Raw genomic sequence first — 12,303 nt, forward strand, 5'->3', positions numbered from 1 at the left:
CATGTAACCACACAGAGCACTCACACACACACACACACACACACACACACACACGGCACTGCGCATCCGTAACCACACAGAGCACGCACACATACACACACACACACACACACACACACACACACGGCACTGCGCATCCGTAACCACACAGAGCACTCACACACACACACACACACACACACACACACACACGGCACTGCGCATCCGTAACCACACAGAGCACTCACACACACACACACACACACACACACACACGGCACTGTGCATCCGTAACCACACAGAGCACGCACACACACGTGCACACACACACACACACACGGCATTGCGCATCCGTAGCCACACAGAGCACACACACACACACACACACACACACGGCACTGTGCATCCATAACCACACAGAGCACGCACGCACACGTGCACGCACACACACACACACACACACACACACACGGCACTGCGCATCTGTAACCACACAGAGCACACACACACACACACACACACACACACGGCACTGCACATCCATAACCACACAGAGCGTGCGCGCACACACACGGCATTGCGCATCCATAATCACACAGAGAACGCACACACACGCGTGCATATGCATGTTTGCATCCTCACCTTTTCTGTGGAAAGACCACTTAAAAACAGAAAAGAATGAGCATAACCGGGAGTCACACGTGATCGTGTAATGTCAAACGAGGCATGGTCCCTGGTTTCCGGGAACAGCCCTTCTGGCCTGAAGTTTTCCCTAAGCGCATACATTTGAGGATAAGGCACTCCGTGGACAACTTCGCAAAATGCCCTTCCTTTCCTGATGCCACGTTAAAATGAATTAGGTTTTACAAGACAAAATTTGGAAGAAAGACAAAACTCTTCTGACACTACCTCACCCGTTTTTCCCTCAGGGGTTTTGGAGTCTGAGTCACAAAGCTGCCAGTCAGAATCCCCCAGCGCCTGAGTCAGGATCCCTGAGCCATTTTGAGATTTTAACAGTAGAGATGTGAGCAGGTAGTTCTCCCCGGGACCAAGGACTGGGTTCAAGTCTTATGAATCTTCAAAAGGGTCACTATTTGAACAGCAGGTCTATCACCGTCCAGGATGGGCAGCGGCCCTGTCTGTGCCCTGCCTGGGGACGTGGCGCAGGGCCGGCTCCTGAGAACAACGCCCCGTGGTCCCACAGAGCAGCAGTCCGCGGCACGAGCTCGTGGGCCGGTGGACTCCCTCTTCCTCCACAGGTGTCCAGGACTGACTCTGCGGTGCCTTTTCTTGTTTTCTTCTTTCTTTTTTTCCCCCACCTTTCAAGAGCACCTAATATTCTACTAAGAGGTCAAAACAGAATGCCAGCTACCCACTGCATAGGCCAAGATAGTCAGACGGAAGTCGTTCATTTGCGCAGAGAACTTTATTTTCCGGTTAGAAAAGAAAAAAGGTGGCTTCCAAATCTCAGTTCATTTTTGTTAATTTCAAAGCCTGACCTGGAAAATAAATTGCAGTGTGGAAAAGTCTGACAGAAAGCAAGTTAGAAAAGAACTGTGGTGTTCATTTTTTTTTAATTCCTGAAATTGTCCACAGATGAGGGGCAGTGAATGATCAACGACAGGAAGTGTTTTTCCTTCTGTTAGATAATGATCTATTTTCTAATAAAGGTTTCCTAAGGATGGTGGGGAGTTTTGTTTTCAGATTTTGGGGGTGCTTGACTTGGGTTTGGGGGTTTTGTCATTTTTTTCTTCAACTAACTCTAGGTTATCCGGTTTAAAAGTGACTGAGTGGCCAGTGAATTTCTTTGTTGGCCGTCCTGTGCATTTTTACCTATCGAGACTACAATTGCCAGGGGTTTATTTTCTAAAGATTCTCCCACTTACTCTGGGTGATTTGCTACAGAGATGCTGCTGTGGAGGCTGCTGTGGCCAGGGTTCCACAAACACTCTTCCCACAAATGCGTGGCCTTCTGCTCTTCAGAGCTGATCCTGCTGGGAACTTGGGAGACATGGGATCCTGATTTCTTTGTCTTCCCTCCACAATGGAGCAAGTGACTGGGGAGGCCCGGGGTGGACAGTTAGCAGGGAGACCCCCAGGATGCACAGGTATGACCCTCACACCATGCCGCGAACAACAATCCTCCTCCTCTTGTTTTCTTTAAATCAAACTAAATTCCACACCACATCTGGCATGGAGGGTCTCCCTACCTGCCTTTGGTGTCACTGGATACCTTCATACTGCCATCACAGTTCAAGACAACCTTCAAACCCTGGCCACTGGTCCCGCTCAGAACCAAGAACCAAGCAGGCAGGGAGAGAGTGGAGAATTACTGTTCTTGGATCTTTTCTATCACCAATAAAAACTGGTGGGAAATTGCTGCATGCAACTAAATCGTTGCTGGGCCCCTGTGTTCCCTCCTAAGATGGTGCTTTGTTTGCTGAATGCCGCCCGCTCGCGCTGCCCTTGAGGAGTTAGGGTTCCACAAGGGCTGGTCTGCTGCGCCCTCTGCTGGCTAAGAGGGGGAATGACCTGGCAGAAGCGGCCACAGGAGCCTGGTACCGATGTTTGGTGTAGGGCCACTTCACCTAAACCTTGAGATTATTCTGAATGCTCCTCATGACCCAGAACATGCCCAGTGACTGAGAGAGCGCCAGAAAAAAAGTCTGTAAATGTGAACCGTGGCTACACAGGATGGCGCCAATGATGGCGAACAATGTCCACGCACCTACAGCAGGTTAAAGAGGTAAACTGTTGAGTGCATTGCAACACAGTAACACATGTGCTGCACACACACACACACCACATGCACACGCCAGTGAGAACAAGCCACATGAAGAGAACACGCTGCTCACAGTAGCCCCAAGCCTACTATGTGTCTAGTGGCACTGGGGAGTCCCTGTGGGCACCAGGGGTGGCCCCTGGGTGGGGTCAGGGCTGAGGCCAGGCCTGGAGGACAGGGGCTTCAGAGGGGCTAAGCAGACCTTGGCCATCACAGGGCAGCAACTGGTCCTCCCTCTCCCCATTATTCTCAGCCCCTTTCCAGTTGCCCCCACTCTTCCCAGAATGTAAAGGACATGCTAGTGGTGTCCCCAAAATGGACTGTAAAGGGCTTTGAAGGCCATTTCTGTCCAACCCCATTATTTTAAAGGTTCAGAAATAGGCAAGGAGAGCAGAGAAGGGCTGAGGCGCTCTGAGCAGGTCAAGAAGGCCTGGAGGCAAAGATGACCCCAGACAGCACCCGCGAAGCTGGCTGAGGCAAGCACTACGCCAGAGTCCCGCACCCGCAAAGAGGTGGGCGTGCTGGGAGGCGTGCCTCCCCGCGCCCTCTGTGTGCGCATGCGCTCTGAGGAGGCGGAGGCGTGGGGCCCGGGAAGGAGAGGGCAGGGGAAGAGCAAGAACGGGAAAGGCCGAAAGAGGCGCTGGGCCTCACCAGCACAGGCCCGCCAGGCTGCCGGGACTCCAGTCCGGTGGAGGCCCAGAGGCCGAGTCTATCCTGCTTCCTGAGGAGGCACTGTGGGTCTAGAGCCCCCGGAGTGCCGGGCGCCGCACTGCACAAACCGCTGGTTACCATGCCCTGCGTGCCACCGAGGGAAGAGGAAAATAAGACAAGTCGCCGGCTGTCACTCCTCCGCAGCCCAGCCTCAGGCTCTGAATTGAAACACGTGGCCCAAATAGAGTGCGATTTATTTTCTTAGAGAGAAGGGGTTGCCTCTTAAAAACCTGGGGAAGTGGCGGTGGCGGTTCTGCAGGCGACCCGTGGCTTGAGGAGTCGTACTTGTTGTCTGTCGACCACCACCGGAGCATCCACAGCACTAGGTAGAGACCTTCACTAACCAGGAGCTGCAGCTCGGGGCAAGCCTTCCAAGGGCTGCTGGAAACTGGGTGTCCTCAACGTGCAGACATAGGGGTGTCCTGAGTGTCTGCACACGTCCACTCAGCCACCCAGCCCGTCCTGGGTCCTAAGCCAGATTCCACTTCACACACACATGGCTGCCCCCTGAACCGCCACCCAGCTGCAGGCCCTGGGCAAACCAGGTGGCGGAACAGAGCAGAGTGGCTCCAGACCTGATACGTTCACCTCCGAGGGTTTAGTGGCGCAAGCACCCCTCTAATGTAATTCAAGAAACCCACATTTCTGGAATCGTCCTTGAGAACATGCCAGGTGGGCTCAGGGCCGGCCACCTGCTCGAGGCTGCAGAGCTGCCTGCCAGGCAGTCCCAGGAAGACAGAAGGGGCCCCTGCTCTGCGGCCCCCACCTCCTGCCGGTCTTCACTCCGGGCTGCGGGGTGGTCAGTGCAGGCAGCTTCTGCAGGTGGCAGGAAAGCCCCGTCCAGGGGGATCCTCACCCTGCGTGACCAGACCTCACCTGCTGAACGCCATTTGTAGAGAAAGTAGGTAGCATCAGTGCAAAGCTGTTATTAAACTCCAAGCTTTGAACCGATTTTGAAAGTCATCTTCAAATGTTTCCATGCACAATTACTTACACATTCTCCTTTAAAACCGTTAAGTCTCTCACGGCTCCTCAGGTGTGTTCAGCGTTGGGTCATCTGTCCTGCCTTCTGCTAGTCTTTTTCCTGTGTTTCTATCAGGGCTTTGCCCTTCAAGAAGCCAGGCAGACAGAGCCCTGAGCTCACCGAAGCCACCAAGAATGCAAGACACGACACAGGAAGGGCCGTCCCTAGCGCTGCAGAGGAAGATGGGGTGGTACTCCAGGAGGGCCAAACAATTCCAGGAAGACGTCCCTCCAAGTGACCTTTGTGCAGAGACATGAAATGGCGGGGGACGGAGCCATGAGACCGCTGGTGCCTGTCTTCCTGAATCCTCCAGTTCCTCAGACTCCACGCCACACCTGTTTTACGGAGATGCACGACGTGTCGGCTAGGTCTTTGGTGAAGGCTCTGGGTGCACAGGCCTGCCCTAGCTGGCTCGCCCGCCAGGGCGGAAGCCAGAGGACAGGGGTATGTGACCACGCGGAGGGGAGGCCCCAGCACACTGAGGGTACAGCAGCATCAACCCAAAACAGGGGCTGTAGACACATGGAGGGCCCAGGGACCAAAACGGGCAAGACCCCTGCCCTGTCCTCAGGAGCTGACACTGTGCCCTCAACCCAGGTCTGCCAGCCTGTGTGCCTGTCCCTTCCTGTCTGTGGTCTGTGTCCACATCTGTCACCCTATCTAGGTGTGTCTGGGCCCATCTCCATCCACGTGTGGTCCCTTTCCATCTCTGTGGCCTGTCTCCAGAGCTGGAACTCTCTGTCTCTACACATATTTATAGCTGCGTTGTCCATCTCTGTTCCTCTGTCCGTCCGTCTAGCTGCATTTCCTTCTATATATCTGTATCTATCCCTGTATCTCTAAGTATCTGTATCTCTATAGTCTATATTGCACCTATCATTTCATCTATGTGGACCTGTATCTTCATCAAGTCATGATCCATATCTGTATCTGCCAATATCTACGTCTCTATGCTAACAAGCTATCTCCGCATTACTGATACAGATGTCTGTCTGCACGTGTAAGCTGCATATAGGAATCTCAATATGTGAACCTCTTTATTTTGCTGTAGACATCTGTCTCTCTATGACTTTACATCTATCTCTATCTGAATTTACAGCCATATATCTCTCTCCATCTACTACAGCCACAGTCTTCGAGGATCATGATTTATCAAGAGGAATAGAATCATATCTGTCAATATAGGCACATCTACAATTCAAAGCAGAGTTACAGACCCTCAAAAATAACAGAAAAATGAACAGGTGCCCCAGGAGGGAAAGCAGGCAGTCCAGGAGGAACCCCGTGAAGACTTTCCAAACAGTGACTAGAAAGGGATCAAAGAACACAGGACATACGAAACTTCGCAAAAAGCGAGAAGCCAGCACGTCCCCCAGTCCAGGGACCTCGAGCCCAATGCTGGAATGGAATCAGGACGCTACCCACAGTTGGACAAGGCTGCATCCCAGGGCCTTTTGTCCATAGGAGACCCAACACAGGACAGTAATGACAGATGTGCACTGCAGACAATAACACGGCTGTGGTGGCCCCTCCAACATCACAGATCGTTGCTTACTTTTCTGAACAATGTATCAGAAATCAAGAATCCTCAAAAAGATCAAATTTTCCCTCGAACAAATCAAAAACTCCCTATGTGAAAAAATAAAATATAAAATCTTACCATTTTGGGGTGTCAACTTATAGTACCACACCGATTGAAAACTTATGAAATTTACTATTGTATCCAGAATCATACAACATATAAGCTCAATATTTGGTTTGTCAATATGGATATAATAGTGATTATAATGGGAAAAAGTTTCCAAATAACACCAAATCACACAAAACCCTGTCTCTTCTTACAAAAAAACCCGGAAGCTTTCATGCATCTCCCCCAGAGTTTAGCAGAGTGGGCCTTCAAGAATGTTTGTTGTAAGTGCAATGATCCAATTAGAAATGTTATAACAATCTTCCAGACAAGTGTAAAGAGGCTGAGAAATTTTGAAGAAAGCAGAAAAATTTAGAAACCATCTGGAAATCTTAAATAGACGGCAGTAATTATTCAGCTGTTTAGAAACAAGTCCTGAACAAGAAAACGTGAAGCTGCTCTCTCATTTTCTGCTAAAATAATTGCTTGTTTCCAAATCTTAGAGTTTGGGATTTTGCAATATCACTAACCGCCCACCTCCCCTCTCGGGAGACAGATTCCCTATGTGAAATCACAGGTCCACACTTGGAAAACCTCGGCCCCGCCCCACACGTGCAATTAAAAAAAAAAAAAAAATGCTTCCATTGCACTTTGGAACAACCTGTCTCTAGTTTTGTCTTCCCCTACCTGCAGGCCAAGTCCCAGCCTCTTTCCAGGGTGGGGAGTGAAGAAGCCCCAGGTCTGTAGTGAAACGCTTGGAGCACAAGTCCATTTCTCTTCCAGCACTTTCCCCTGTGTCTGACTCCACACAAGTCCTACTGAACACCGCTGACTGAGCCCGAGCAAGCAAGCAATTGTCCTGCCCTTCTAAGCTTCAGTGACTGAGCCCAAAGGTCCAGAATTAGCACTCAGCTACTGCAGAGGTCTCGGAAGTACAACCAACCAGGGATCCTGCTCTCGGCAGGTCCCAGCCACCTCAAACTCTCACGCTAGGAAACTCACCTATCACTGAACCTCACTATGCCACCACACCCCCGAAGGCCAGGGGCCTCTCCATCCTATGATGCCTTTGTGGCCTCAACTGCTCTGTCCCAGCCCCTTCCGTCAGAGTTGCTGTCTCAGCCCTGATCCTATCTGCCACCTGGCCCCGGCCTCAGCAGAACGATCCTTCTCATTCACCTTCGTCCCCCTTATCCAGGGAGGGTACTTTCCAAGACCCTCAGTGGATGCCTGGAACCATGGACAGTACAAAACCCTATATATACTATGCTTTTTTCCTATACATAGTTAATCTGTAAATGATATAGTTTAATTTATAAATGAGGCACAGTAAGAGACCAACAATAATAATAATAAAATAGATAGCATAACATGATAATGTATCCAAAGTTTGTAATGTAAGTAGAATCGATGCTACCTGACACAAGCACTGTGATATCATAAGTCAGACAGTCACCAAGTGATTCATGGGCAGGCAACACATACCGCATGGACACTCGGGGCAAGGTTATAACTGGCATCCTGGGCAGAACAAAGAGGTATGGCGAGAGACTTCAACACACTGCTCGGAAGACTGTGTGATTTAAAGTTTATCCATTGTTTATCCCCAGGATTTTCCATTTGATATTTTTTGGCCACAGTAACTGGAATCACAGAAAGCAAACCAATACCATCCTAACCCAGGTGTCAGGATCGCAGCGTGGCAGGGTCTCTGTCCTCAGAATTTTCTAGTGAGTCTCCACTGCTCCTCTGGATGGTGTTACTGACTGCTGTCCACGGCAGGCACTGTGATCCACTGGACTCCACGGCTTCCCCAGGCTCTCTCCCTCATCCTCGCCCAGGCTGACCGCTTGCTTTCTGGTCTTATTTTCCCACCAAGAAGCCTATCATTTATGGAAGGTCCAAGTGAAGACAGAACCGCTGGGTTGCAGAAGCATCTTCTTAACATCCTGCCCTGCAAGGCCACCCCACACTGGTCTACCAGGACAGAGCGCCACAGACCAGGCAGCCCCAACAGCAGGCAAAGGTTGTCACCCGTCTGGAGGCTGAAGGCCAAGGTCCAGGTGTCTCAGGTCTGGTGCCTCTGCAGGCCTCTCTCCTTGGCTTCACCTATGTCATCCTGTGGTCACCCCTTCATGGGTCCGTGTCCTGATTTCTTCTTTTAAGGACCCCAGTCAGCGTTGATTGCGGTCACCCCAGTGAACTTATTTCAGCCTAGTCACCACTTTAAAGACTTTATCTCCAAATGTAGGCACATTCTGGGGCCTGGGGCTTAGGACTTCGACATATGAAGTGGGAATTGGGGTGGAGAGACAATTCAGCCTGTAACAACCCCCCAAAAGCCACAGTCATAGAGCCTTGTCTGTGAAGTTCTGTACTCCCTGGGCAATGGGATCGGGATGCACAAAACCACAGATTAAACACTGTGCCACCTCCCAAAGAGTCCATTTGACCTCTGACTACATTATGCCTAGGGAAAAAAAAAAACATATTTCAGAGATGAATTAAAATTCTGAATAAAATTTACTACTAGATCACAAGACTGAAAAATGAAATCCAAACTGGCCTCAGACCATCCTGTATTGGGTCATAGTCCTGGAGAGGTGTGGATTCTCCCTCTGTCACAAAACTTCTTCCAACGCCCATGGGAAGAGTTGGGCTGGTCCAGGAGAGAGTGCATCCCTAGCATCCCTGCTTAATCATGCTATTTTGATAAGCAAAGCCAAGGTTCCAGAGCCCCTGGTGTGTAGATGATGCTGAAGGTTCGTTGGGCTACAAACAGGTGGAGCTTTCCACTCAGGCACTGTTTATGTCTTAGATCACATCCCCAGGGTGCTGCTGATTTATCTTAACCCATCGGAGCTGTTTAAATTTGTTGAAGAGCTTCATCCGAGAACAAGGCTGCTGGTGGAAGCAGAGCCCAGCCACTCTGCAGAGGGACACCCTTCCAGACGGGAGCAGGATTCAGCAGAAGGCCCTGGATGGTGCACGCCCAGCCAGCTGTATCACAACTGACCCCCAGGCTGAGGATGAATCGAGGTAGCCAGAGACCAGCTGTATGAAAACTCTACAATTATTACTAGATATCAACAATCTGAATAAATGGAGATCGATAGCCTGCTCCTGGCATAAATTAGCATAACAGTATACATAATACAGCAGACAGGCCAATTAACCAACCTAACGTATTAGATATGGCAATTATACCTAAATGAATCTCTATACAAAACGCAATCTTAATCAACATTTCAGCTGGATTTTTTAAAATGAATTCATTATAATAATTCTAAAATTATATAGAAAGGAATAATGATCCACAAATAGCCATGTCGGTTTGGAGATTATAGGTGAAGGTAAGGATCAGTGTAGACTTAACTTGGGAAAACTGTTGTAACAAAACCACGTTTCAAGCAAAGATTGGGCAGACTGATGAGCAGGTCAGCTGAGGTCGCCCCCCACCAGCCTTGTGTGTGATCAAGGAAACACTGAGAAGCAGTGGTTGGAGGAAAAAGTGTCTCATGGATGATTTGCAAGAAATTGAATCACTATGGAGAAAAATAAAGCTTTACTCTCAGTTGATATGGTACAAACATTTAAACTCCAATTTAAACACCTGAAAATTGAAAGTAATTTCAAAAAATGTAGGAGATGTCTTCAGAACCCCAATTTATCACAGGACTTTTTAAACAAGTACCAAAAAGAACAAAGCATGATATAATTTATTAATGGATCAATTTGAATACAGGGAAATGAACGCTTTTAGTTTAGAGACAAACGCCACAAAACTACCAGAGATATGAGAGACTAAGATATTTGCCACATAAAAAATCAACAGCATAGTAATACCTAGAATGTATGCACACTCTCATAAACCAACAGAAAAGAAAACCTGACAAAATTGAAATTCTATAGAAAAAAATAAGAAATTACAGAAAGATAAATACAAATGAGTACAAAAATCTCCAGTGATCAAAGTAACACAAATAACACTTCACTTCACCCATGTGGTGACCTCAGAGGGACTGAAAAGGGATAATTCATAAGTCACAGGAATTTATTCCTCACAGTTCCGGAGGCTGAGATTCCAGACCAAGGTTCCAGCAGTTTCCATCGCCTAGCAAGACTCTGTCTCTTCCTCCAGGATGGTGTCTTGTGGCCACTGCCTCTGGAGGGGGTGAATTTTGTGCCTTCACATGGGAGAGAAGATGGAAGGGCCACAATTTTCCCCCTCCGGTCCTTCACAAGGCACCAGCCTCACCCCTAAGTGACCTGATCGCCTCGTAGGGACCCTGCCTCCTAAGACTGCAGCTTTGAGGATTGACCTTCAGCATGAACTTTGGAGGCACACGAGCATTCAGACCCCCCAAAGCCACCTTGAAAGACCACCCTGTATCCATGGGGATAATATCTGGAGCTGAAAAAATGTGGGGAAATAGACGCCATCCTATACTGCTCATTCTACAAGATACAGGAATGTTCTAGAACATAAACACATTGGAGGGGGTGGCTATGCCAGGGGAAAGTAGGAGAGGGGGAACTGAACAAGGGGTGGGAGAGTAAATGAAGAAGAGTCTCTCATGTGCCAATGACCACAGCGTGCCATGGTATTAGGCACATGAGGACCCCAGTTCCACCCTAGGACCCAAAGAATGATTTAAACAAGCATGCTTACTGTGGGAATTGCATACACGATTGTAGACTTCAAGGCATAAGGTCTTTCTTAACTATGAGTGTCAGAGCAGCTACATGTACTCCTGGCTTCCTGAGCACATGGGAAACCTCCATTCACCCCCTCACTGAAGTCCAGACGGTTGAGACACCTGGTGGGCTCTGGCCAGTGAACACAGTGAAAGGCCCGCTCCACCTGGACCAAGCATGGCTTGTGCTCTGTGGTGCTCCATCTCTCCAGACTGATGCTCAACACGAAGGACTCAAAGATAATAGAGGCACTTGAGAAAAAGACTTGGATTCTTCAGTTAGCACTTGGAGGAGAGAGACCCAAAAATCCACCCAGCCCCTCAGATCCAAGTGGGTAAGAAACAAGCCTATGTTGAGCCACTGGCATTTGGTGGCTATTACTTTGAAAGTCATCTTAGCCAGAATGGAATATCAAACCAATCTTGGGCCTCTCCACTGAAAATAAATAAATAAGGGGTATATGCTCATGTAGCAGCAGGCAAGCTTGGAGTCCTGAGAGACGTGGGTTTAGAGGTGATGGAGTCAAAGAGAAATTAGCACCACCACAGTCCAGTTCCGTGACAGTGAAGTGTTCCCTTTGCACACTCTTCCAGCCTCGGCCTGGCTCCTCACTCAGAGCACGTGTCTCTGAGGCAGAGCAGAACAGCGGTGTTGGCTGAGCAGGCCTTCTTCAAGGATGCTCTCCAAATCCCAAAACATCTTCCAGAGAAGAACTCCCCAAGAAACATCCGAAGGGGGAGATACTTGAAATTTTCTTTTTCAAGCTAAAAACACGTTCCCTTAACAGATTATGACATTCATTTGTGAAATGAAATGCAGGAAGAAATAAAGGTGGAAATATTTCTTAATACTTGAGAGTACCAGGAGGTTGAGATTTGGTGCATCTTAATCCCACTTCCTCTTCTTCAGGTTTCTACAAATAATGGACTTGCAATAAATTTTAAAGAGCAGTGCAGAATTTTCAGGAGGTTTTTCAAAGGAGCGTGGGTGAGCCTTTGTATTGCAAGTCCAGTGAACTCTTGGACCATCTACATCTCTTAACCCAACAAGGATTATCTTCCCCATTGTTCCCACACATAGCACTCAACAGACTCTGCACCCTCCTCCTCAGGCATGGCAGATCCACTGACTTGCATCAATCCTGGGTGACAGGGGGGTCCAGGAACTGAAGATTTGGTTTCCAGCCTGAGCCTCATACCTAAATACTTACCAACAAAAGCACCTCATAAGCAGTCAATTGATCTTATTATTGCACATGTGTTTTAAATGTTAATAAATGTGTAATTCCTCTTAAAGGTAAATTTTTATTTTAAAAAATTCTCTTATGTGTCAGGTGGCTTCAGGAGTCTTCCCCCATTTATGATTGTCAAAGTCACATAAATTATTATATCTTTCTTTGTCCTGTGTCTTAGTGTGCTTGAATTTTTCATAACAAAACAACACTGTCTGGGTAATTTACAGACAATGGGAATTTATTTCTTA

This window comes from Sciurus carolinensis, chromosome 9 (assembly GCF_902686445.1).
Source record: "Sciurus carolinensis chromosome 9, mSciCar1.2, whole genome shotgun sequence".
Lineage (NCBI taxonomy): Eukaryota > Metazoa > Chordata > Mammalia > Rodentia > Sciuridae > Sciurus > Sciurus carolinensis.